The sequence below is a fragment of the Accipiter gentilis genome, chromosome 22 (assembly GCF_929443795.1).
Source record: "Accipiter gentilis chromosome 22, bAccGen1.1, whole genome shotgun sequence".
NCBI classification, from domain to species: Eukaryota; Metazoa; Chordata; class Aves; order Accipitriformes; family Accipitridae; genus Astur; species Astur gentilis.
The window spans coordinates 10424141-10449932 of NC_064901.1; the positions used below are offsets into that span (position 1 = coordinate 10424141).

The 25792-nt window shown below is 42.6% G+C and overlaps 1 protein-coding gene across 3 annotated transcripts in view; it reads left to right on the top strand.

Annotated features, from left to right (window-relative positions):
- Positions 1 to 2910: 2910 nt before the first annotated feature.
- STXBP6 (syntaxin binding protein 6) overlaps positions 2911 to 25792 on the top strand; it is a 116885-nt gene continuing 94003 nt past the window's right edge. For 2 of the 3 annotated variants that reach the window (XM_049825822.1, XM_049825825.1), the window contains exon 1: positions 2911 to 3006. The gene's annotated coding sequence lies outside the window, so the exon portion shown is untranslated. Of the gene's footprint in view, positions 3007 to 17771; positions 17845 to 25792 lie in introns of those variants that run through there. The other variant, XM_049825823.1, reaches the window with a different exon arrangement.

Consider the following 25792-nt stretch of genomic DNA (forward strand, 5'->3'; position numbering starts at 1 on the left):
GTTCATTATCTGAAATATAATTTTAAGTGTCTTGCACACAAGCCATTTCCACAGTCTCATGTGCTCCTGGAGCAAAGGCTAGGTTTTGCTTTTGAAAACTCAGACGAATCTCAGGTCCAGAAAACCACCAATATCTCTATTTCACCTCTGTTGCGGTGGAACTGATGGAAAGTGATCGTTTCAGAATCTGGATCTCCCTCCTGATCCCACAGGACTACAGAACATACAGGCAAGCTCAGAGTTTCTTTCCCAGATCTCAAGCCTGCAAACACTATGGCTCTCAGAGATGTGCTTTGGTAGATTTAGTTAAAATGGCTTAAGAGAATATCACTTCCCAGGTTTAAGCTCTGCTTCCTGGCCAGAGAGATTGCTGCAAGAACATTTAGGTTAGAGGTGAGGTTAATTTGTACTGAGATAACAGACCATGGATTGGGGTAGGAGAGACACAAACATGTCCTGTTCTACTATGAAGACGGTAAGCTCTGGGAAGGACTCTGGCATGCTGCTGTGGGCATTAATCTCTCAAATTTATTCATTTAAATCCAGCAGATATTACTTGTCAGAACCCTTAGGCACTCAAATCACGGTTGACTGACACATCTTTTTTGTGTTGTTTATGGCTACTTACATGTGTAAACCCACTTGCTTGCCTAGACCCATTCAGCATGAAGGCTAAAGTCTGCCGGACAGTTTTGGTGCGCTGTCTAAATAATAAATTTATCCAGTCGTAGAACAATGGCTGAGCACAAGCATGCCACTCAGCCTGACAAGCACAAGGACACTCAAGAAGACGTTTTACAAGAACAGTACAAGTCATTGTAAATGACAGGCTATATGCTTAAATATAAACCGAAGTCCACCAGTATAATTTAGCATTTCTAGTAGCAACAATCGACTAACCAAAATTAAATACTATCACCTCAGAAGATGATGGAAGCAAAAATGAGACACATTTGAAAGGTTTGGGTAGCCACAAAAATAAAAGCTGGACTTCAAGTTCTATACTTATCTGAAATATATTGCCTTCAGAGAACCTACAGGGGGAAAAAAGGAGAAAAAAAAAGACCCTGAAAAAAAATCCCAAAAATGAAACCCCACCAAAATACACTAGAACTAAAAGAAGAAATAAGGGATAAAGGGTTGAAGGGCTTCAAAGTGTCATTTTTTACTGTTCCTGACTGCATTTTTCTTCTTGGTTCGTGGAATCAGGCAAATAAATGACCATCTCGGCTTCAGTGTTACCAGTGTGTATGGTTGCAGATAAGTTAGAAAATGACATTTAAAAAGACTTGGTATTTAGATAGTAGATAAAAATGGATCACATATCTGGATGTTCCCAAGTTTATCTTTCTAGAAGAGGTGGTGATGAACTTTTTGAAGGTCTCAAGGCTCAGATTACTCAGAAAAAAGTAACCTTGTTTCCAGCTTTGCCTTTCAGAACTGCGGCCTCTATTCCCCGTTTTCTTTTCATGGCTCTGCATCTGGCCAGAAGTCCATGGATGCTGGAGACATTCAACTCTATGGGCAACTAGCCTCGCACAAGAAAGGGATCTATCTGTTGGAAATTTGATTTTAATATAGAGGGAAAACTGAAGGCCGCTGGGGGCCGAACTTCTATATACATGAGATGGGGAGGCAGCAAGGCGTTTGTGGGAGGCTGTTGCCTCCAACAGAAGTGGATTGGCCCGTTTCCACGACACCCATGCAAAATTTACTGAAACTAATATGAGTCACCGAATGGATTTCAGAGCATTTTTAAGAGAGGTCTAAAGGCGCAGCAGTACAACTGAGCGCAATGGACTGAAGAGCTGAGGCGGCAGCGAACAACCGCCGCCGCGTTAACACCAAGAACCGTTAGATTAAACGAAGGGATCAGAACGCGCCCAGGCCGAGCAAACAATCAACTTTCACCTTTTCAGTAACTGGCGGAAAATGTACGAACTACGATTCACGTTGACGATCGTACAAAACCGCAGCGTGTACGCATCCGACGTTGTAGAAGAAAGTACAAAACTATTTTGCCGCGTCAGGCATGTTTATTTCCTCGCTAACCACCTCGCTGGTCTCAAGCCCGGCGCTGCCGGTACCGCCCCAGCGAAGCCCCCGCCGTTCCAGCAGCGTGGCGCGGAGCCGGACACCCCGCCAGCGCCCCGGGGAGAACGTGCCCGAGGGCAACCTGCTGCCCGCCTCGCCCCCGGACCGCGGACCGCCAGCCCCGTCACGATTTACTCGAAGCCTGGCGCTCCGGCAGAACGCGACGCCTTTCGGGAGGCTGGCGGCGGGCTGACGCGCCCGTCCCCACACCGGCCGGCCGCGGGCTGTCCCGCCGGCCGTCGCCCTGCGCCGCGGAACCTTCGGGCCCTTTGGAAGAGCCAGACCCGGCTCCCAGGCGGCGGGCTCTCCGTGACAGGGCGTCAACGCGCTCCCGCTTCCCTCGGCACGTTTAGCGCGGCAAAGCTCACGCCGGAGCCCGAAGGACGCTTCGTAAATTAAGCGGGAGGAGGTCTGCCCGCCTGAACTCTTTCCACCCGGGCGCCCCCGCCCGCCCAGCGCCCGCTCCCCCCGCCCCCCCCCCGTTGCCCCGGCCGCCGCCGCCGTGCGCTCTGGCCGTGCGGCGGCGCCCGGCCCGCCGTCAGCAGCGTTTGGGGTCTCTCTGTTCCCTCCCCTCCAGCCACCCCAAAGTGCCGCCCCAACGCGCTGATTTCCTCCTGCCTCCCAAACCAGCTTCCTGCCCTGGCTGCTGCCACCGCTCCGCTTCGGCCCGCCGCCGGTTCGCGGGCGGCCCGGGACGGCGGCGGCGGCGGCGGCGGGGGCGGGGGGCGGCCCGCGGGCGGCCCCGATTGGCGCAGCCGGCGCACGTGGGGCCGCCCTCACGCCTCGGCGCTGGCAGCGCGGCGGCCGCCGCCGCGGGGCACGGCACAGAACGGCACGGCACCCCGCGCGGGTCCCCGCGCCGCTGCCGTGAGGTGAAGGTGAGGAGAGGAGCCGAGCCGAGCCGGCGGGGAGGTAGGTGTGGCGGGCGGCAGCCCCCGTGCTGCGGGTCGCGGTCGCCGTGGGGCTGTGCCCGCCGGCTCCCTCGGAGCGGAGCCGCGCCCGCCCCGTTGGGGCTGCCGGCCGCCGCGGCGCCGGCGGGAGGAGCGCTCTGAGGAAGCGGGGCAGCGAGTTAGCGATTAACTCCACAGCGGCGTCCCCCGCCTCGACCTCGACCCCGGCGCCGGGAGCGCCCTGGTCGCCCCGGGGGTGCCGGGCCGAGGCGGCCGGGTCTGCGCCCTCGAGGGGAGGCGGCCGTTCCCGGGCCGCGCGGCGGGGCGGGGGCGGCCGCGGCCGGAGCCCGCCTTGCTCGGCGGGCGCGGAGCGCCGTCCGCCGGGAGGCTGGGCTGAGGCGAGCGGTGCGTCTGGCAGCGCAGCCCTCCTTCCCCCGCCGTCGGAGCGGGGCGGCGGGGCGGGTCCCGGCCCTGCAGCCCCCCTACCCCCCCCCCGTAGCGGGAGGCTTTGCGCTGGCACCGGCCCCACAGGCGGGAGCCGCTGGTGCAGCCCGGCGGTGGTCGTTGCCCCGTCGGTCCTCCTGGGGAGGTCCTCCGGGTGGTGAGGAGCAGCGGAAAACGGGGCCGGCAAGCGTTAAGCGGATCTGGTGGTCTCCTTCCCAGGCAGTGTTTTAGGAGTAACCTTGACGGTCTGGTGAAACGGCCACCGCTGCCTTCCCTGCCTTCCGTTTGAACTAGGTTTGCTGATGGGAAAGTAAAACTCACAACATCTGTCTTCTTTATCCTCTCGTGTTGCAGCGATGCTGCTGAAGTCTGAAGTTCAAGCCGAGGAGTTTATGTCTTGGGAGCTGCATCGCTTTGCAAGTCCCTCTATCTTTCTCTAAATACAAGCAGTCTTTTAGGATGTGTTTGTTCAGCTTGGCTGTTTTCCTTTTGTGAGTCAGAACTAGTGTTACTGCTTTTCATTGCTTGAACAGGCTCCACAGACCCATGATGCCTCTCTCAAAGAGTTTTAAGAGTTGTTGCTCATGGGATGGGGATCATCTGGCATCCCTCTGTACTTAACGTTGCTGAGGGAGGCAGGCAGGACCTTATCCTTTTCCATCCTGAAATGCTGGAACGTGGCAATGTGGTAACTTGATTCTCTTTTGATTACGATATTCGATCAAAGCTGCGGCATCTAACTGTAGAGGAGGCCTCTGACCTGCGGTCTCTTTTTTAAGAGAGGAATAAGCAGAGGGCGGGGAAGTTGTACCTTGCTGGTGATGCGTCGAGTTAGCAAGTCACAGGTTTCTCTTCCACATCTGTAGCTTCCAAGCACCCTTTAACTCCTGAATTTTTCTGTAAGTGTAGTTAGCTATTTTAACGGGGCTTTAAAGACTCCCAAACGTGGTGTTTTTTGAAGTAATGAATACAAAATAAATACTTGTGGTAGTTTATGGGTGTGAACAATCATAAAGGTGAGTTGGGACGTTTTTCCCCACCCTCTGTGAAATATAATTTTACAGTTTCTTGCCCCGAGGAAGAATGATCCCCTGTGGGGTTGATGGTAGTCTGCTTGATAAATTACTTGAAAAAGGTCTCTTTCAGTGAAGTGGTTTAAGGCCTTTCTGCCTGGGGGAATACAGTTATGGTGTAGTCATGCCACACTAATTTCCCTTGTCCATACTCTTGATTTTCTTTAAGAATATGCCTTAAAATTTGGATGGCACCTTTAAAGATGCACTGAGATAAATCAATGAAAATAAAAAATACCATGACATTTCTAGAGTGGAGTGAAAGCACTGTTTTGGAAGTTAGCCCAGTCACCATTTTGTGATAGCTTCTCCAGGTGTAGGAATCTCCAGGTGGAAAAAGGTCTGTGAAGAATAGTGCAATGGAAAGTAAGGGCTGTTTCACCCCTGAGTAAGAGTGTTTGTTGTGGTGATGGAAGCTGCTCTTAACTTGCTTATGTTGATTTCACATTTCCATTTCATTTATCCTCAAGTTTCTGAGTGTCCCTCTATACATGGTCTGAATCTGAACATCTGAAGTCAGGATGATGATGATAAGTGTGATGATGTCATCATCAAGTGTGATGATGACACAATGACGTGTGCTAAAGAAGGCCCAAAGAGAAATTTTCTGTGTTTTTTCTTCTAGGTCTATATTCAGATCACCTCACTTCTGTGCTCATGTGGGATTTTTAGATGGGGAGGATAATATAAAAATAAGCTATTTATAAAATCCTCAGTATGAAGGGTTTTGGGTTTTTTTTTTTTTTTCCCCCGCCTAGTTGAATATTTTTTCATTATGCTAGTCCAGGCTACTTACACTGGAAGTTCACTTCTTAAATAAGATGAATTAATCAATAGATACTTCTTATGTTTGTACTGTTGTTAGTAGATTAAAGTGTACATTTTGGAGAGCTTAAAAATACCTTTTTCAGAAAAATGCAGTTTTTAAAATGGTATGGGATAAGATGACTTCTGTTTTATTATGAATAAGATCTGTGAAATGCTGACTCTGGAAAATAGTAGCTGTTGGTCTGTTTTGGGGGGAGGTATGCTGTCTAAATGATAGTGCATTTGTTCTTTTTCTTTTCTTCCTTTGCAACTTAATGTTCCTTTCCAGTGTACAGCTGGTAAGTTAACATTGCCAAGGTTGTACAAAGTGTTTTAATCGCAGTTTTGGAAGGCTGTGTTTGGATAATGTGATGGTAAGGGAAATGGTTTCCTCCTGTTTTTAACCAAACAGGAATGCTATAGCTAATGTGTGTACAGAGACAAATCAAGTCCTTCAAGAGAACACTCAATTTGCTTAGTCCTTGATTGGCAGTCTCTAGTGATGTTGGGGATTTGAAAAATGGATGAACTAAGAAGCCTTGGCATTAATTTGTATTGTAGCCAGATATGCCAGTGAATTCATTAATACACTTTTGCATATGACTGCAGCAGGCAGTGCTGTGTTAACTGTATAGAAGCGTGTTTAAATTTAGGCTGTTGGTCTGACTGTTCTTCAGATTCAGGACGCACACACTAGTGGAAATCTAGTATCAGTGTTAATAAACATCACCTGTTGCTTCTTGTGTAGCATTCCTTGGTTATACACCTCTTTAATAGGGAACAGCTGAACCTGTTTTTTTTATGTATCCCAGAGAAATTTCTCAAACTTGGAAAAAAGGAGAGCAAAATAGTAACAACAATTCAAACCAAGAAATATGTTAACAAGAGAAGGGGCTATTGGTTTTCCTGCCCAAATGATGTCATTGAACATTTAGACTGTGATGTGAAGGGGGGAACTCTGGTTTTAGGAGGGGTGGGGGGAAGGACATAGCAGCTTACTCAGAGGAGGGGAGGGAAATAAAAAGGCAGTAAGAGGCAATCACAGAAATGAATGATGGTTTCTCAGGAAGCAAATGCATTTCTGAGGCTATATATAGCAGAAATAAAGTCGTGAAATGTACTCACTGGGTAATTGAGGGGACAAAAGAGACCAGACCATTTTACAAAATCATTGTATTCAAACTCTTTCAAAACTGCCAGTATCCTCCCTCCATCCTGAAAAATCTTTTTCTGGCAGTCCCTTTTCTTTCTCCAGTATGCATTTGCTGGAGGCCCACCTGACTTTTTGGCATGTGTTGTTCGTTGTGACACGCTGGAGCTCATAGTTGAACATTAAAGTGCATTTTTTTCCATCTTAAGCTTAGGCAGACATCCTCTGCACCTGAGGTCTTTGACACAGACAATGCCGTGGGGCTTCTTTGTCATAAGTATAAAAGATACCAATTCCTTTGCAAATGGGATTGTATGACTGTAGGTTAGCTCAATAATATCATGTGTTCCTTCTTTCCCTTTCATAATTTTTCTTTGGTAGATAGTGTTGGGAAAGGATTCCTGGCTGTGCTGGAGTGCTGCAGGTCTGGGAGTAGTTTGGACTGTAATGTTCCTGGAAGGGTGGGCTCTGTGCTTTACAAGATAGCACTTATATTGGATTTCTGATGCTTGGAAGACCTAGGTTTATATATGTGTGTGTTTAATGTTGTGAGCTTCTGACTTTTAGTGTAGATTACAGTTAGTGCAATGACAGTAGCCCCAAAGGAAAAATCTAGACATTTCTGACCTGTAACATTTTGATTTCCTTAATAAAACAGGAACATTTATGAACATTTAAGATTGCTCAGTGGTGCAGAATTCTTACCAATGGTTATGAACATGAGTTATTAAAACTTTTACTGTCAGGAGCTAATACGGATTAAAGTCCAGCACTAAAAGCTAAGCTTTTTCTTTCTTGCCCTTTAAACTTTGTTCTAGTCTTGCTGTAGACAGGAGAGCAGTGCCAGCTCCAAGGGCCTTTTTTGGGGGTGGTGGGGTTTTTTTTGTTTTGTTTTACTTCCCTGCCTTCACTATCTTGTGTGGTAAACTTGAGATGCTTTCCCTTCATTATCTTTTCTTAGAGGTTGCATGTGATTTTTATCTGTGAAGTTTCCAAGTAGCATAAAACTCATGTGGTATAATTGCAGCCAGATGTGTAATAATGGGGGAAACCACCAAATTATATGTATCTGTATAAAACACTTCAGATGAAGAGACTTTGCAAAACAGCTCTCTGGTTAGGTTCAGTTTGTCTTGTCTCTGTGTGAACTAGTTGAGTTAAACCTGTATCAGTAATAAATAATAAACTTGTTTTGCATTAGGTTTCAGTATAAGAAGTTAACCTACTCCAGCTAAACTGAACCAAAATAAGCCTGGTTAAATCATGAATAAAGTTGTGCTGCTGTGGAAGCAATTCCTTTTGCTTGAAGCATCACCACAGGGTAAAATTGGAAATGTAACTTCTATAAAATTTGTACTTGCCCACGATTCATCTGAAAAAAAAGAGCTTATAAATACTTCAAATTTCTTCTTGGTAGCTGTGCTGGCCAACAAGTTTGTTGTTTATACCTTTTGGCTGTGGGTCTCCTTTTCATAGGCAATTCTGTGCTATGCACGCAGGTTGTTTTGGAAAACACTCTTGTATCTTACAATTACCGGTTCACAGAACCAAACCATGAATTCCCTAAGTTTGCCTACAATTTTTTTCAGCATTGCTGAAGTGCAAAATTGGAAAGCATTTACATTCGATTTCTACCTTTCCACTTGCTAGTGTATTTTGGAGGATGGGAAGAACAAACACTTGGCTATATGCAATCCACACTTGGAAACTCCCTCTTGGTAATTAATAGAAGTTCTAGGTTGTTCATAAACTTACTCTTGAATTGTTTGCCTTTGTGGGCCATTATCTGAGCATAACAACTGTCTCTCTTCATTGAAAGAGACACAATGTTCAGGTCATCCTCTTTGATCATGTTCTTTCTTTCTATATATGATTAATTATTGACAGATGAGTATTACTCAGAGTGAGTTCCTGTTAGTTCATTTATTTTCTTGAGCTTGTATGGCAGGTTCCTGACACTGTAATAAAAAGCGTCCCGATGTTCTGATATGCCCAGAGGTTAGTGACAAGTCTGTTAGCACCTTTGTGACTTCAGTAGTATAAACATTCCAGTTAGTTTTGTGGGGTGGGAGTTTGTCCACTGTAGGTTAACAGTCAACTCTACCCTCTAACAGCACATGCTTTGTTATTCTGTAGGACTCGGTATCGGGGCCTTAGTCTTTCAGGCAGCATGCACCGGAGAAGGGATTGATGCTCAGAAGAGATGTGCTCCACTTGTGCCTGGCAATGCAAAGGGACTTCTTACTGGCTTCCTGGTGGCCATCAGTTCCCTGCTGATAGGCGGCCGCTGCAGATGAGCTCTGCACCTGTGGCCTTTGCCACTTTTCTTAACTGAATGCACGATATGAGATTCAGAGAGACAAAAAAAGAGTGCCTGATGTCTTTGTACTGTGAAAGACCAACAGAATAACTTGTATTCAGCTGCCCATAGCCTCTTAAGGACAGGTTTAAAGGAAGGTGTTGAAACTCAGAATTTACAACTTAGTTTTGTCATTTTAAAATCTGTATGTACACCAAAGTGATTGCCTGAACAAAACAATCTGACTTTAAAATAGAAAAGCCGAGAAGATCACAGAATCACAGTACAGCTGAGCTTGGATGGAATCTCTGGAGGTCCCCTTTTTCAGTTCTATCACACCTTCTCTTTAGGAGAAAAGCTATGTTAAGATTAGCTTTTTTGTTTGTTTTGGGAGATGTAGAAAGGAAATTGCTGCTTGTAAATGTAGATGTTCACTAGTTGAGAGGGAGTATCAAACATAGCAGGCTTTGTTTTGTTCTTTGCCCTTTGTTTTATAAGCAGACAGCTGAGTGAGGTCAGGCATTCACAGGTGGAATGGAGTTCTTGGTTACTAGACCTGAAATTTTCCTAACGGATGTTTTTCTGAGCCATCTTAAATTGTCCCCAAACTATTTATTTTTGTCTTGATCAGTACAGAAATTCAGTTTCAGTATAAACACACTTTCAGTATGTTGTTTGGGGAAGGATTATTCTTGGCTGGTTTTAGTAAAACTCCAGCTTGACAGAATTGAAATCATGTGACATTTGTTCATTTAAATTTTGAAAACATCAGTTTTACTGTAGCCTGTATGCATTTGCAGCTGTTCAGAAGTGACTGTCAGAGGAGCAAAGAATGGTTCAACAGCATGTGGAGTGCTGGATACTTCCCACATCACTGGTAACGTAGTATGTTCTGTATTTGAAAAATGTAACCAAGACTGAATATTTACATGTTTTTAATAATTTTTCTGGATGACAAACTAGTTTGGCTGTGTTACAGTAGAAGGCTGAGGTTGCTTTAAGGTGGGGTATTCAGATCACTTTCAGTTTACCAGGGCCTGAAATGCGCATACAGAAATTCATGACTGAAGTGTGGTTTTTGAAGATTCTGACTTAATTTAACTCCTAGGGAAATTAAAGAAAAGTCTGTAGTTGACTTCATTGGGACTTGAACAGAGCAGCTAGGCATGCTTTTTCCCACGGAGTTGCTTTACTTTTCTGTCTCCTATGTATTTAGGTAGGTTTCAGACATTCCTTTACTATGTAACTATGGGACGTACGTTTCTCAGATGCTAAGACTATAGTTACAGTATGTAGTCTATTCTTGAAATACCCAAATCTAAGATTAAGGATTTTTCATATGGTGATTGGTTGTATCTTACAAAGCTGTTAATTAACCTGCAGTTAGAAACAAATTGCATTTGTGGTTCAGTCTGGGCTTAAAACTAGAGTCTCTTATGTCAGGGCCTTGACTCTTGTGAGGTGACGCTGTCTACTTCAGGGACCTGATTGTCCCCTGACCTGAGGTGTCCACGTTTCCTGTCAGTCAGTGGAAAGAGTTTGAAGCCCTGAGGGCATGAATCACAGCATTGTAGTGTTTCACAAAATAGTAATGGCATTACTTCAGTAAGCAGTATTAAAAAGCATGAACAGAAATAGCTTTTATGTGAGTCGGGAATGAGGCAATACAATTTTGTGACTGTACCACGTTAGGTGATTCTAGTATGTCTGTTGGGTTACGTCCCATTTACACATCTTGGCACACCACCGTCCCTGCATGACCCAACTTACCAAGGTAATACTGAATTGTGGAAGGTTCTTGTCCTCAGCCCAGGGGATCAGTTGCATGGGTGTGGCTCTTGAGAAAGCTTTGTGAAGGTAAGAGAATTCATTGATCTGTGAAATTTCTCAGGAGGAAGTTGGGAACTGTAACTTACTTTTAATGCCTTAATGGGATCTCAAATATGACAATTAACATCTTAAAATAAAACCTGGGTGTCTGAGATGATATTTTAACTCAAAGCTCTTATTTAACAGAAGATTAATATGCCAGCCCTTAAAGGGTTAAGAATCCAAAATGCTTATACCTTGATTAAGGAATCTAGTAGATGTAAGCTATGTATAGGACACCTTCAGATCCTCAGACAAATTACATAAAAGACCACCAGTTTCAGGTTCTGGTCAGTTGCTAGACAATGTTTCATTTCAGGGGACAAGAAGTGTGCAGTTAAAATATTTTAGACTGGTAGCTTTTAAATTTATTTTTTTTCTTTAAAAATCATGCGTCTTAACCTCCTAAAAAGAAAACTTCAAAGATAATGTCTGTCAGCTAAGAAGTGTCTTGATTCTGTTTACTTTTTTCCATAAAAGAAAAAATGTGTATGTATGTGTGTATATATATATTTTACATCATATGTATACACATACATACATATTGGACTTTGTCATGTCAAATAAAACTGCCTTTTTTTTGGTGGTTATTGTGAAAGAGACAGTGCTATGTTTTGGTGTGGGAGAATAAGTGCCTGTGGTGGACCTTGTAAACTCCTTTTTCATGGTTCCAGATGCCTGCGGGTCCAATCCTACTTCTAGGTACTTGTGTATAAATCTTCTAATTCATTCTTCTTATAGAAATGACTGCTTATGCATGAGAGTTTGCAGGTCTGGGCTGAGGTAAGGCTTGATCCTGTTGTCCTTAGAGTGCAGTAACAGTGCTTCTGCATTGCTCTTAGGGGGATGGTAAGAACATGTTTGCAACTCTGCTTCCTCTTCCCTGCCACTAGTTTATTGTTTTTTCTGGATGTTTGGGTAAATAAAACTGGGAATTCTCCAGTAGTATCGGATACTTGTTTATTTCACATTTGTCCCCTATGGAAGCTTGTGAAGCAGTGTATAGTCAAGATGCTGAAATAGCTTGTGATTAGGTGCTTGTTTCAAACGGTGATAGCCGATGTCTTCGAATTACTTATCTGAAACCTTGGAGTTACTGTAAATATTGGCTCATTTTTGTTTGTGAAAGTAGTCTTGTTATTCATTCAAAAGCTAACCGTGTATGGTTTGGTATTTGTTCTTCGTATTCCATTTAGTTACCGGGAAAAGTGCAGGAATGAGTTGTCTTTGCTGGTAACCCAGGTACCACTTTGATGGCTAAGTGAAGCTTCCTTACAGCCCCCTCTGAGAGAAGTGATCGGGCTGAGGACCGCAGCTGTGCAACCCTGAAGCACCGACCTGGTGTTCAGCAGCACCTACCACCTGAGGTCCCACAAATGCTTGTCAGATGCTGAGCTCTCCTGTACATCTGTGAGCTGGGGGTGGTGAACCCTCTCTTGCTGCTGAAGTAAATGGCCTGAAGTGAATTGTTGAAGGTCATGTTATACTTCAGTGGTAAAACTGTGATAATAATGCATCTTTCTATTTTTATAGATTGCCAGTGTGTCAGACTTTATTTTTATCTTTTAAGCAATTCCGTAAAAGACTTGAAATCAACTCAGTATGCATTTGAAGTCCCTTGGTATTTGAATTTGTGGATTTATGTCATGGATAATCTCGCCCAATTGGTAACACAAACTTCTTCTCCTTTCCAGTTTATAACAAACCAGTGACTTAGGTTTTTAGAGTAAAATAGGCAATGATGTCTATGAACTATTACATTTTCTGCCTCTTTCTTTGTGCATCAGTTGTGTCTTGCTCTGTAGTCTGACATAGTTTGTGCATGTACCCTGTCTCTGCACCAGAAGGAAATGAAATTTCACAGGTGGAGCAATAAAAGCCACCCATGTGAAGGTGTAGTGTCTGGGTGTTTCGTAGGGACCCGGTTTGGTAGCCAGAGTTACAGGAGTGCATTTGCTCACTTCCTGCTGGTGACAAAGCAGTAAATCCAGGGTTAGTTTTCTGTATGTTGTCTCCACTGTGTGGATTTATTTCATGTTCTTACAACATAGGCTTGTCTGAACGACGTGCCCAGCTTTGATGTAAGTGCTCATGTTAATTTTTGCCTTATAGTTTCAACATCCCCTACCTTCCAAAAGGGTGGTATGAGAGAGAGGTGACATTTTATGTCTATTACGGCTTTGAAAGGGAACCTTGTTTTTCTGAAAGGGGGGTAAATACATAATTTTGCTGGCAGTCGGAGAAAAATCCTTTATATTTCATTCAGTGAGCTACTCTGGGGAGGGGGGGTAGTAGGGATCAGAAAAGTGGAACCCAAACTATGACATAATGTATTATAATAAGCTGTTCTGAATAAACTCTTCTGAAAATGGGAAAGAGATATTACAGGATTTCCAGAAAGTGCAGCAGTCCCCCTATAAACATGTCTGAGACGAGGAAGTGAGACTTCAGTGCCAGTGAAACAGAGGTACAACGAGTAGCCTTCTTAATGTTGAGGTGTGGAAGCTGTTGGAGCTGTTTATCTGATTAATGAACTAGTAGCACTGGTTTAGCTGTCCTCTCTGGATAAGGATTATTCCCATGACCTGGTCTCAGCTGTGTGTTACTCTGTCTAATCTCACTCTATATTTTCTGCCTTTGTAATTTTGTCTGTTCTTTCAGCATTTCTCGTAATTTCTTATCTTGTTGTCCTTTGTATGTGTCATTAATCATCAGGTTGCCCTCTTTCAAACCTTATTTAGCAGTCCCCTGGGATTTCTTAAGGGACTTAATAGGTGTCTATTTCCTGTCATGTGTCACCTTAAACATTAACTTCTGCAACTTTGGACAAAAAATTTTGACCAGAGATTGATTTCCTCCATTGACAGGTTAGTTCTCCCCTTTCCTCATTTCTTGTTTCCTTATCTAAATAATCAGACTTTTCCAGCTTAATTTGAAAAGAAGGTATCTTCTGGGGAGAGTAAGATGTGACGTTTCCTTTCTAACTTCCATTTCTCTCTACTTTCCATTTTTCTTCCCTTTCACAAAGTTTCCTCTATCGTTCTTGTGAGAATTGCGTACTTTAAATGAAACAATGAAGTTACTGATGATAAGGGATAAAAGGTAAGTGGTCTGTAAATGCCACTTTGGTATGTTCTGGGTCTTTCCGGACGATGTTATTACACTCTGACAGGATGTGAAATATTTCACACACATTGACTAAATAATAGCTGTTAGGAATAAACGCTTATAAATTAGCAGAGCTGGATAACTTGTTCCAGAAAATCCTAAAGCGAAAAGCTGGAAAAAGTGTGCATAGAATAAGGGGTTGAATGGAGGGAGGAGGGCCCTGGAATTATATTAGATGGGTAACTAAATGTTTGCTCTTTATGGTATAGTGGAGCAAAAGAAGCCAATGCCACACCAGTGCTGAATGGTCACTAAAAATAAGAAAAAGACAAATTTGAGGTGGTGGGTGGTTGTTTGCTTCAGAGTAGGGTGCTGTCAAGTCTAATATATGTATTTTAATACTGTGCAGAGTATTCTGTATGTAATAAAGCTTAAAACTGGAGCAATGTACATTCAAAGGCAAGAGAAATAGATCTGTTAGTTATCTTTTAATCTTTCATTGAAATGAGTAATTGATTTCAGCGTAGGTTTATCTGTATAACAAGGTATAGGACATTGAAGGGCTTCTTCTTCTGGTTGGCGTTTTTCCTTGTTCTAAAAGGTCTGAGCACTTTAAATACTGGTAATATCTCCATCATATTTCTGAATTTTCTCTTGAGCTGCTTTAAAATTATTTTTTAAGGGTTAACTTCAGTATATATAATTTGTAAATTAATTAGACATTTATCTATATCTGAGACCTCTGCTTTTTAAGAGATGAACTTGTATCTTTGCATATCCATAATGTGCATTTTTTTGTTTGATATTAGTTTGGAAAGTGGGACTTAAATCAAATATGAGTTGTCTTAACTTCAGGTATCTGTAAAAATCTGCTCTTATATAGAATATGAAGATGAATATAACCAATGATCTGTTTGCAGAGCTTTGTTTTATTACCACTATACAGAAGACCTTAGAATGGAAGCAATCTGAGCAGTATTATGTTTTGGATTGATAATATGAATCCTGATAAATGATTTATTGATTAGTCTGCTGTATTGATAGAATACATACTTTTTTTGTATGTCTTTGGACTGAACGGACAGCTGAGGAAAAAAAGCATTTCTTGGAAGACTTTTGGAAAGTTTATTAGCAGTAGATCCTTGCTTGATTCCAGATGGAAATGTTTCAGTTCTCTTTGGGGTTCCTAGGAAATTGTTCTTTCCTACAGTAAGCAAATAGTCTCTCTCAAGTATATAAATGATGTTAGAATTGTCAAGCTGAGTGAGCAACTAAAAATAATGAGTTGCAAAGAATTCAAAGTATGCATCTGGCTATTAGGGCTATACCCACACTTTTCTGATATCATCCTTATTTGAAAAACTTCTCTTGCTTTCTTTGCTTGCTGTGCAGATGGCCATACAAAAGATTGCTCTTTGAAGAAAGAATGAAACGTCACTAGGCATAGTAGCTAAAAGCACAGAATGCACTTAACTCTGTCCTTCTCAGTCTCAAAATCTCTCTCTCATGTGGATTTAGAAGCAGCTCTCATAGTAATGTATCTTTTGACAAATTATCCTTGTAAAAATGAAATGAAAGCCTTTTAAGAAGTTATGAGAACAGGGTTTGTAACATGCTGTGTGCCTACAGTTATGGCTCTTGCATTATAGATGCTGATTTTTCCAGGGTTGCTTGTCTCTTCTTGCGATGCTTCCTGTATGAAATTTTCTTTGAGAGACAGGAGGTTCTCAAATAGTAATAGACCCTGTAGCCCTTAAGACATGTATACTTTGCAAATGAAACGCTTGTTTCTTTCCTCAGGCAAATGGAGTAACGTGGGGTTTCTGGATTTTTTCAAAGGAAAAAAAAAAAAATCCTAAGCTTTTTTTTTCCTCCCAAAATGCTCTGGGGAGAATTAACTTCGAAAATTTAGTTGACTCCTGATTTTCTTCTTTGAAACCTTTCTAACATATAAACAGGAATAACAAGGATTTTTAAGTACTGCAATCCTGATAGAATCCCACTTTTTAAAAAGCATTCGGTGCTATTGGAATCTTGATGAAAACATCTGAACTTGTGGAAGGCTAGGTTCAGCTACTGTAGTGGAGAATGACCAGAAGAAAGCATATGTAGATATGTGCATGTACCCACTGTCATCAGACGCTTTTAAGGATGACGTTTAGTGTTTCTCTTTTTTGAAACTTCTTTACCTATCTGTATGTGTTGTGATTCATTGGTGGCCTCGCTCCACCTGTTATGCTGGATATAGTCTGTTTATATTTTGGCTCAGCATCACTCCTTGAATACATACTGTACATCTGCATTGCACATAAATATCCTATTAAAAGAAAAAAAAGTCAATATCTTTCATATCTGCCCAGGCTTGAATTCAGATCTTTGAGTTTATGGGATTTTTTGCTGTGGTTTGGGAATCAGTTGTGAAATTGTAGTGAGGAATGTGGGTCCTGCCTCGACCCGAGGTGTTGATGAAGATGGAAGAATTCTGTAAGCTAGGTGGTTTGTTTTAAAGACTAGAACTTGCCATATTTAAATCGCAGAAAGTTAGTGCTGTGGTGGAACGTAATGACTGATCCTTAGCAGAGTAGGGATTAAAATGTTATTTGCAAAGCAAATGTGTGCAAAATCAAATGGATCTACCTTATTATCTTCATGGGCTATGGATAATTTTTTGTTTGTTTGGATTTCTTTGCTTTTTTGTTTGTATACTGTGTGTAATATATTATGTTAGTGATAACTTCAATGATAAAATGCATGGCTAAATCCTTCTTGCATAATGGGAGAGCTACTCGAAGAGCTGTTAAATATGAAGAATTATCTGTAAAGCTTTAACTACCTGTCCTGAAGCGCTCTCTCGGGGATTTCTCTGGTTATTGAACATAATGAGCACAGAACATCATTTAACTTTAAAGATACTTTTGTACAGAACAGGAGCCTGGCTCTCCAGTGAATGTATGACAGTAAGGGATTTTCTTCCTCTTGGAGGAAGAAATTTCTCCTTTTTTGTGGTCTGTCCTGTCCTTGTTGCACACTTGTCTTCATATGAAAATTAATAGAACTTCCCTTCCTTTCCTTCTTTCCTCCTCAATTTTCCTTCTCCTTATCCTGGCATCATGTACTAGGATTGCCTTTCTTTTGTTTTATCTCCTGTTCCCTCCCTTCACCAGATTTCCCTTGGGTACCAGTGGTTAAAAAGACTGTAGTTGCAGCAGGATGCCCCCTCAGGTTACAGCATGATTAGTGTGAAAGTTTAATATTAAAAGGAGAAGACTTTAAAGAAAGAAGAAAGTCTTAAGCTACCAGCAAAAATGTACAAAACTTTGATGTTTGACAAGGTGTAGAATGGCATGCACGTTGCAGTGAAGAGTACGGGTGACAAAAGAATATTAATAACAGTACTCTGAATAAGATTTTAACAATTCTAGGACAAGATTCTAGTTGATGAAAATCTGTTTAAAAATATTTTCATTTTGACTTCAGCGTACATTCTTGCAGCTCTCTGCACTTCCCACTGTATTGTAACAGGGCTGAAAAACCCTGAGTTAAGCCATTTTTCTTTCCTTTCACAAATGAACAGAGGAGAGAATTGTGTTTCTGGTGAAGACAGCTCTAGAGCTGTGTATGAGGAAATACTAGATCTGAGTTGTTCTTACTGAGGTTGTGAGAAGGCATCAGAGCAGTAAAAAATTCTATTGTGTAGCAGCAAAGACAACCAAAGGACAGTAAACATTTGGGTTTGATCTTGAATCCGATTTGCATAGTTTATTTAACAAGGCTACCTGCTTTTAGAGTAGAAGAGCAGGAACTTGTGGCAATTACAAGTTGAGTAGCAATTTGAGTTTCCATGTATGCCTTCCTCAGGTGTTTGTACTTTGGGCTTACTGGGTGTCAAGTACCTTGAAGCAGTTAACGTACTTGCAAAAGCTAGAGGAAATACCGCATATGTTTGAATGCTCAGCAAACATTTTTCCTTTATTTTAGGCAAGCTCACAGGTATCAGAGTAAAGTTATAAGGCACCAAATGTGCCGGTATGCTGAAAGCACATCTACTCATTGTGAACACAGCTGTACAAACTGGCTTCTTCACTACTGGGAAATAAGATCCTGAGAAGGGTAAGTCCTCCTAATAGAAGGTGAAGAAAACCTGGTGGTGTTTGAAGGACCTAGTCCTTTCTCTCTGCATGTGAAACATAGCTAGCATTGTCTTTGCAGTACAAGGGAGGAGAGAGTTGGGCAACCTTCCTGTGAGAGCTTCAGAGTCCATGCTGACTGAGTTTTAGAACACTGTGTGAAAAAATCCTGTAATCTGCTGGCAGAGTACTGGTATAGCCAGGAAGTATGGCTGAAGTCTACTCTTAATCTGTTTGGGGTATCGACAAATACGAGAATGAAAAAAAACCAAACAACTACATGGACTTGAAGAGAAGATGAAATTCATCTGATGTCACCATCACTGAGGGCAGCAGTATTAGCCAGAACAGCCTGTTGATTTCAAGTAAACTGTGCATTGATTTAAAAGCCCCTAAAGAGGTAGAACCATGTAAGTTTGTTTATGAAACTCGGGTAATTTGAAGAGATTGTGGGTGTTTGTTTCACATGAGGCCTTTGTTCTCCCTTTCACCTCCCCCCCCTCTATTCATATTTTGAAGCTATACCAGGATTGTACCACCAACTTCAATTATGTGATTGCAGTGTTGTAGGTTTCCCCCTGCCCCCTCTCCTTCAATAAAGGTAAGGAAAATAAAGTAATTACTGTTCTCTTTGAAAGTGTATTGTTGAGTAATAGCAATGATGGCATTTTATTAAAACTGTAGAACTGTCCTAGATTGCGCTTTCATCAAAACACTGTTCTTCAAACAAAAAATGCGGTCTACTAATATATTTGAATTGGAATAAATAGACTCAAAGATATGGTTAGTTTAATCATTTTTTTTGGAACTAAAATTATGTAAGAAGTGGCAGTTGGTCACTTCTCTGTTACCTCTTCTCCTTCAGGGAGCACACCCAAAACACCAATAAATGCAGACTTGCGTGGGTCAGAGTGAGTAATGTTCAGATTCAATATGCTTTGCTCCTAAATCCTTTTCTTCTATACAATCTTCTATACCACCTGCATAGTGCTGCCCCCACACTTAAAAAAGTTACATACTGAAGATCCATAAATTGGGGAATCTGATAAATGATTTAACCTCCTATATCAGCTAAGATCATTATCTCTTCTTTTCTGTTCAGGTTGTGGAATGAAATTTGGAGATTTGAATTGCTCAGGGTATTCCTCAAACGTATATCGAAACAGTAAGCACAGGGCAGGAGTTACCACTCAACTGAGTTGGAGTAGAGGTGGTGAATAGAATGCAGTACTCTGATGAAAAAAGCAGTATTTTCCTTTGTGTCTGGATTATCATCATAATGTTAAAAGGTAAAGGATGTTGGTGTGGATTTAGCATGGAGACAAACTTCTTTCTTAAACTGCATAATAAAAAGTTGCAGTAACTTCTAAGAGACAGTTCCTGGCAGGCACTAGGATTATGACTATATTGATAAAGTTAGTTGCATGATTTTTTTTTTTTTCCTTTTGAGTTGGAGATGGTGGTTCCTCTCATAGAAGATTTCTGAGATCTTCTGTTGATGTGTGTAACAGTGAGATTGCCAGGAAATGGTTCTCTAAAAATGCAATCTCTTAAGGCAACTGAATGCTTCATTGCAAGCAGGTTTTTTTAATCAGCAAGTCAGTAGGTATCAAACCTGTTCAGTGATTTGAGCTCCTGATTGTTTAACTTTTAAAAGAACAACATTCATATAATCCTGAAACTTGTGTAACACCAGTGCCGGTTGCCTAATGCAGATTATTTCTATGAGCTACTCTAAATTCTAGACTTCATTGGTAGTGCAGATACTTTACATTGTCTTCTGGAAACAGAAAGGATCCTCTTTTCTGCATTATCTTCCATATCCTAGTTTCAGAGTAACTGAAGAATGTCCATTTGCCTACTGTTTTCCACCGGTGGCCACAGCAGTGTTCCTAAATATTTCCAATTTCACAAAACAAGTTTATGAAGGTAATCAAAGAAAGGCCATTTTGAAATAGAGCAGGAGGAAAAAGGGAATCTTCCTCTATGGATACCGGCACTATGCCAAAGTGAGAACAGCTTGGAAGTCTGGCCTTTGCATATGGGTTTTCTTTTTTCCCTTTTTTTTTTTTTTTTTGTTTAATAGCATGGGTATATATCGGAGACAAACCATGTAATCCCTCTGTTATCATATGTGGAAATGCTGTCAGAAGAAAAATGGGAAGAGGGAAGATGATGTGGGACAGCAGAAAGATCTTAATTATGAACATGAACTTCCAAATCTAGTGTTTTCTTTCAGTATGTTTTCAGTTTGCATCTGTTTATTTGCTTGGAACAGAATTACCACTAATTACTTTAACCGTTCCATTTTTCTTTTTTTTTTTTTTGAGCACTTTGGTTGTATTATTAAACCACCTGTTAACCTAAAATGTTACTGTTTGTCAGTGAAGTCCATAACACTTTTTTGTTCTTTGGCTTAAAGGAAGAGATGCGCTCTCTGCTCATAGATGGCCTTTTTGTTTTGTGTGGTTGTGCTAGAAGGTGGTAACTGGCACCTTGCTTTTTCATAAAATTTAAGGAAGCTTTTTAATGAATTTCCTTTTCTGTTTTTCCAGGTAACTAATCACATGTTCAGTAATTCATAAGAAACTGAAAGGAAGTTACATGGACTATTACATGGCTGTTTCTCTTTCGGCAATGCTTAGTAAGCATGTTTCATAATTCCAGAAATTCTGTTCAGTCTAAGCCTAATTTTGGAAAGGAAGGAAGACTGGCTGTTTCTGTCTGGAACTTGCTTGCTATAGGACAGGAACTTTGTACTGAAGGAATGCATGTAATTTGTGTTTGAAGAAATTAATAACCATAAGGAAAAATTTAATTAGTTGGAGTCTTAGGTTTTTTATTTTATTTCAACTGTTACTAGAGAGTGACCAGATTCATTAAATGCTTCACCTAACCTCTCGTTATGAATATGCCCTAACAACGTGTATTGGGTTTGTGTGGCAAGGTTTTGGTAGCGGGGGGGGGGGGGGGGGGGGGGGGGGGCGGGTATGGGGTGGGGGAGGTGGTGTGTTACAGGGGTGGCTTCTGTGAGAAGCTGCTGGAAGCTTCCCCTGTGTCCGACAGAGCTCATACCAGCTGGCTCTGAGATGGACCCGCTGCTAGCCAAGGCCGAGCCCATCAGTGATAGTGGTAGCACCTCTGTGATAACATATTTAAGAAGGAAAAAATGTTGCTGGGACAGACAGAAATTGCAGCCGGACAGAGGAGTGAGAAACATGTAAGAGAAACAACCTTGCAGACCCCCAGGTCAGTGAAGAAGGAGGGGGAGGAGATGCTCCAGGCACCGGAGCAGAGATTCCCCTGCAGCCCGTGGGGAAGACCCTGGTGAGGCAGGCTGTCCCCCTGCAGCCCAGGGAGGTCCACGGTGGAGCAGATCTCCACCTGCAGCCCGGGGACGACCCCACGCCGGAGCAGGCGGATGCCCCCGAAGGAGGCTGTGACTCCATGGGAAGGCCTGTGCTGGAGCAGGCTCCTGGCAGGACCCATGGATCTGTGGAGAGAGGAGCCCGTGCTGGAGCAGGTTTTCTGGCAGGACTTGTGACCCCATGGGGGACCCACATTGGAGCAGTTCGTGGAGGACTGTCTCCCATGGAAGGGACCCATGCTGGAACAGTTCATGAAGAACTGCAGCCCGTGTGTAGGACCCACGTTGGAGCAGTTCGTGGAGAACTGTCTCCCATGGGAGAGACCCCATGCTGTAGCAGGGGAAGGGTGTGATGAGTCCTGCCCCTGAGGAGGATGAAGTGGCAGAAATAACTATGAACTGACCATAAACCCCATTCCCCATCCCTCTCTGCCACTGGGGGGGTAGGTAGAGAATCCAGGAGTGAAGCTGTGCCCGGGAAGAAGGGAGGGGTGGAGGGAAGGTGTTCTGAGATTTGGGTTTATTTCTCATTACCCTACTCTGGTTGATTTGTAATAAATTGAGTTAATTTTCCCCAAATTGAGTCTGGTTTGCCTGTGACAGTAATTGGTTGAGTGATCTCTCCTGTCCTTATCTCAACCTACAAGCTCTTTGTTATATTTTCTCTCCCCTGTCCAGCTGAGGAGGGGGGAATGATAGAGCAGCTTTGTTGGGCACCTGGCATCCAGCCAGGGTCAACCCGCCACACCATGTCTCTGGTCTCCTTCTCCTTTTGGATGCTTGATGTCTGTCATTGTGGATTTTTGGTTAAGTGAAAATAACAACTTCAGTATAAATAACAGTTTTCAAATCCACTTCTAAATAGACACTTATGAATAGCACCTTTGTACAACTGCTCGTAGATTGCATTAATCCCCTTGCACTGCTTGTAATGGGTTTGTGGGATATCTTTAGCAGCTGGAGAGAAGTCTGTCTTAACAGCACTTGTCAGCATCACCTTTTATAGTTCCTACAGCATATCATCTACTGCTTGCTGCTGAAGTGCTGAGCTACTCTAGCTTGGATGCATGTGACTTATGAGTCTTGCATACATTTATCCTATGCATAAGCACTGCAATTACCTCATGCTTATGTGTCACAAGCACGGGCATGAACCTGCTGTGTAAGACAGAATGCTCATGTAATGGAGGAATGCTTGATGGAGCAATGTAATTTAAGTGTGGTGCAAACAGGACGAGTGTTTGTCAAGCACGAGCTGTATGTTCGGAAACTAGTACAAATAAATGGTCATCTTTTGGATGGACAGATGTCTAGCGCTTTGATCTGTCAAATGCTAGATGACAAGACTATCAATTACTAAACAGAAAGCTCTTAAATCTTTTTGGTTTTAAATTTGGTTTTAGAAGATTGAGCTGTATATTCTAATGCTGTTAAGACTAATTTTTTACATCAACACAGGGACAATAGTTTCTGGTTTTAAAAGTCAGATTACTAGTTTTATTACTACTTTTAAAGATACTTATGCACTTTGGCAGTGTTTGTGGGTTTGAACTATTCTGCAGAAGCAGCTGAGGCTTGAGTGGTATAAATGACATTAGTAGTAAGTAGGATTAAAGGATATTAAAACAAGCCAAGGAATGACTTGTTCCCTTTGTTTTCTTTTTTTCTTTTTTTATTTTTAATATCTCATATGCATGAAGTGACGAGTTTCCTCTTGTTTAGACAGAGTTAGGAATGACATTTCCTGGTTTCATCTCCTGGGGGAAAAATACCTCTAGAAGGAGGTTACCTTGGGGTGGCATTAAAAACTGCTTAGAGAAATAGCAGTTGTAAATGTGTGGTGGAGCTGTCCGTTTGAGGGACTGGATCTTTTGAAATGCTTTCCAGATCTATTTTCTGAGTTTCAATATGAATTGAACTTCTTTCAGAACGAAAACCTCCCCACTATCTAGTCCCGTCCCCAGAAATAAGTTGATCCATTGTTTCTGGTGTTCTTCTACTACCAGTAATTCTGAACTGGTAGTTTGCTTGGCGGTGGTGGTAGTTTATTTATGTTTTATTGCTATTTTCCGTTTTGTGTCTCGGAATGTTGCCTCCTTATACAACAGAGAAGGCTGAGAAGAATCAGTTTATCAATAAGTGGGTATAGCAGTGCTTGTTTACAATGGGTAGTTATTTCATACATCCACTGAACAAAAGTGGAGAAAACCTGTGGGAAATAATGAAACCTTTGAAATTCACCACGGGTTATTATGAAATATGACCTCAAAATTTCTTGTAATTATTCTGGGAGAAGTTGCAGTCTCTTACTTAATATATAGTCAGCATTTTGAGAGGTAGAATTAATTAAACTATTAAGGTTTGTGGCCAGTGTCTTATCGATAGTTACACATACTAGTGATCTGTGAAATGGTTTTAACTCTCTGAACAACTGCACAAATTGCTCAAAAATCTGATTTAAAATGTTGATTTCACTGTTTTACTTATACAATAACAATGCTAGCTCTTTGAGCTTTTTTTTTTTCTTTCTGTACAGGCATGCTTATAGGTTCAAAGATTTATTTCTTCTTTAATTTCTTCAGATTTACAGACTAGAGTCTCCCTGACATTCAGAAGGCTGCCTGTTGCTGACCCATATGGAGAGGGAACCATATTGAACTGTGGAGCAAGACCATTTTGTGCCTAATTCTCCTTTCTGGCCTGTTCCATTTGTCTTCTCACTAGAACAGGATTATACCCCCAGGATGTTGATGAATATTGATAAGGATCAGTTGCAGTCTGAGCAGTTACTTCTCTTATGCATGAACTATTGTGTTTGAATAAGAAGGAATTTTTATTGACATGGGTATGATGTGTTGGGCTCTCTATCGTACTGTTGTTAAAGTGGTTATCCCTTCGTCTTGACTTAGGGTGGAAGAACTGGCAAGGCTTGGCAGGTCCTTTGCCTCCTGTCTCATTTGGATTCTTGCCAACGTCACCGAACCAATTTTTTAATGTGTGCTTATTAGACTAGAATTGCTGGTATCGTTTTTCTTATCCACTAAAGCTCAGCTCAGAGTTTGTCAGAAGGACTAAGTATGTTCTTGCGATGCTGGTGAGTGTTTTGAAGAACATCATTAGTCACTTCAGCTCTGTGTGTTTAGGCTTGACTACAGGAGGCATGGTGACTAAGGGGGATGGTGTAGCCTTTCTAGGTCAAAGTCAAATCGGGCTGCTTCTGTCATTCTGCAGAAGTTCTGCAGCCCTCCCTCTGAAGATCTCCATCTGCAGTTCTGAAGTCCTCGCTGTCCTTGCTAACCACAAATAAGCACAAAGTTTTTGATTCGGTGGTATAGCTTTCAGATGTGTGCTGTCTTCCTTCCCGCTGCTGAGCTTCTGTGCTGGGCAGTCTCTTGCATGATAACCTTTTCTTTGAAAAACAGTTCAGGCTGGCTGGTGCTGCTGAATTGGAGATAACTGCTGTGTGCAAGCAATGGTTGGGTGTTTCTAACTGTCTCCTTCTTGTGCTTCTCTGCTCTCACAGGTTGGCTATCCTTTACTGGTAGCTTCCACGGTAGTCTCTCTCATGGTCTGCAGTCTGTTACTTAAAACCTTCTGAAAGCGAGTAAAAATCAATTTTGTTTGCTCGATTCCTTTGTTTTTCCCTTTCCCTGTCACAATGAGATTTGGACTAACTGTGTGATAGCAAAAAGCTCGAGTCAGTCCGGGCTCTGGATCCTGCTTGATGCTTAAACACGTTTACTCAAGCTCTTTGTTGATGTTCCTTGTGTAAACAGTCGCTGATGGTTTTCAGTCGCTCTTTTGTTTCTCATGTTGGTTAAGCCTGCCCAGGCACCCTGTGGGTTGGTGGCTCCCAGTGGCCAGGGCACCAGGAGTGGCAGGGGCACTCTGGGGCTTGCGGCTGGTGTGGGGGGGTAGCCCCAGCCGGTGGGGAGGGGTAGCCCCAGCCCGAGGCATTGGGCACCTCCCTGGGGATGAGGACAAGCTGAGGCCAGGCCAGGCCATCAGCCCGCCGGCAGGTGAGGGGGCAGGATCAGGCCTGTTGTGGGGAACTGTAGTCAGACAGGGCTGTAGGGACGGGCCGAGGCCAGGCTAGGGTATGGGCCCGTGGGTGGGCCTGGCTCAGTGAAGCCCGTGGCTGGGCAGGGTGGTGGGGAGCTGTAGGGCGGCCCTGCTGGCTGTCACTGGGGCAGGGGCTGGCGGCCCCGGGGGGCTGGCGTGGGGTCCTGGGCTGTGGGCAGGGAGAGGGGAGCCCGGGGGGGGGCGCTGTTAAGGCCTGTCAGGGTCCTAGCAAAACCTATACAAGGTCTTCGCTGTAAAATTAAAATACCTAATAGAGCAGTTTAAATTGCCTATTGAAATACGAGGGTTTTTTTTAAAGAAAAAACATAGCGGAAGCACTGGTGGTTGTCAGATGAGTAGAAGGCTGGACTGAGGATATTTTCTAGCACAGAAAGTTCATGAACATACTGGCAATCATTTTTGACATCATAAAACATAACTTGACTAGCTATTTCTTTGACATGCTTCTTGTAAATTTCTTTTCTATAACAGTAAGAGGTGC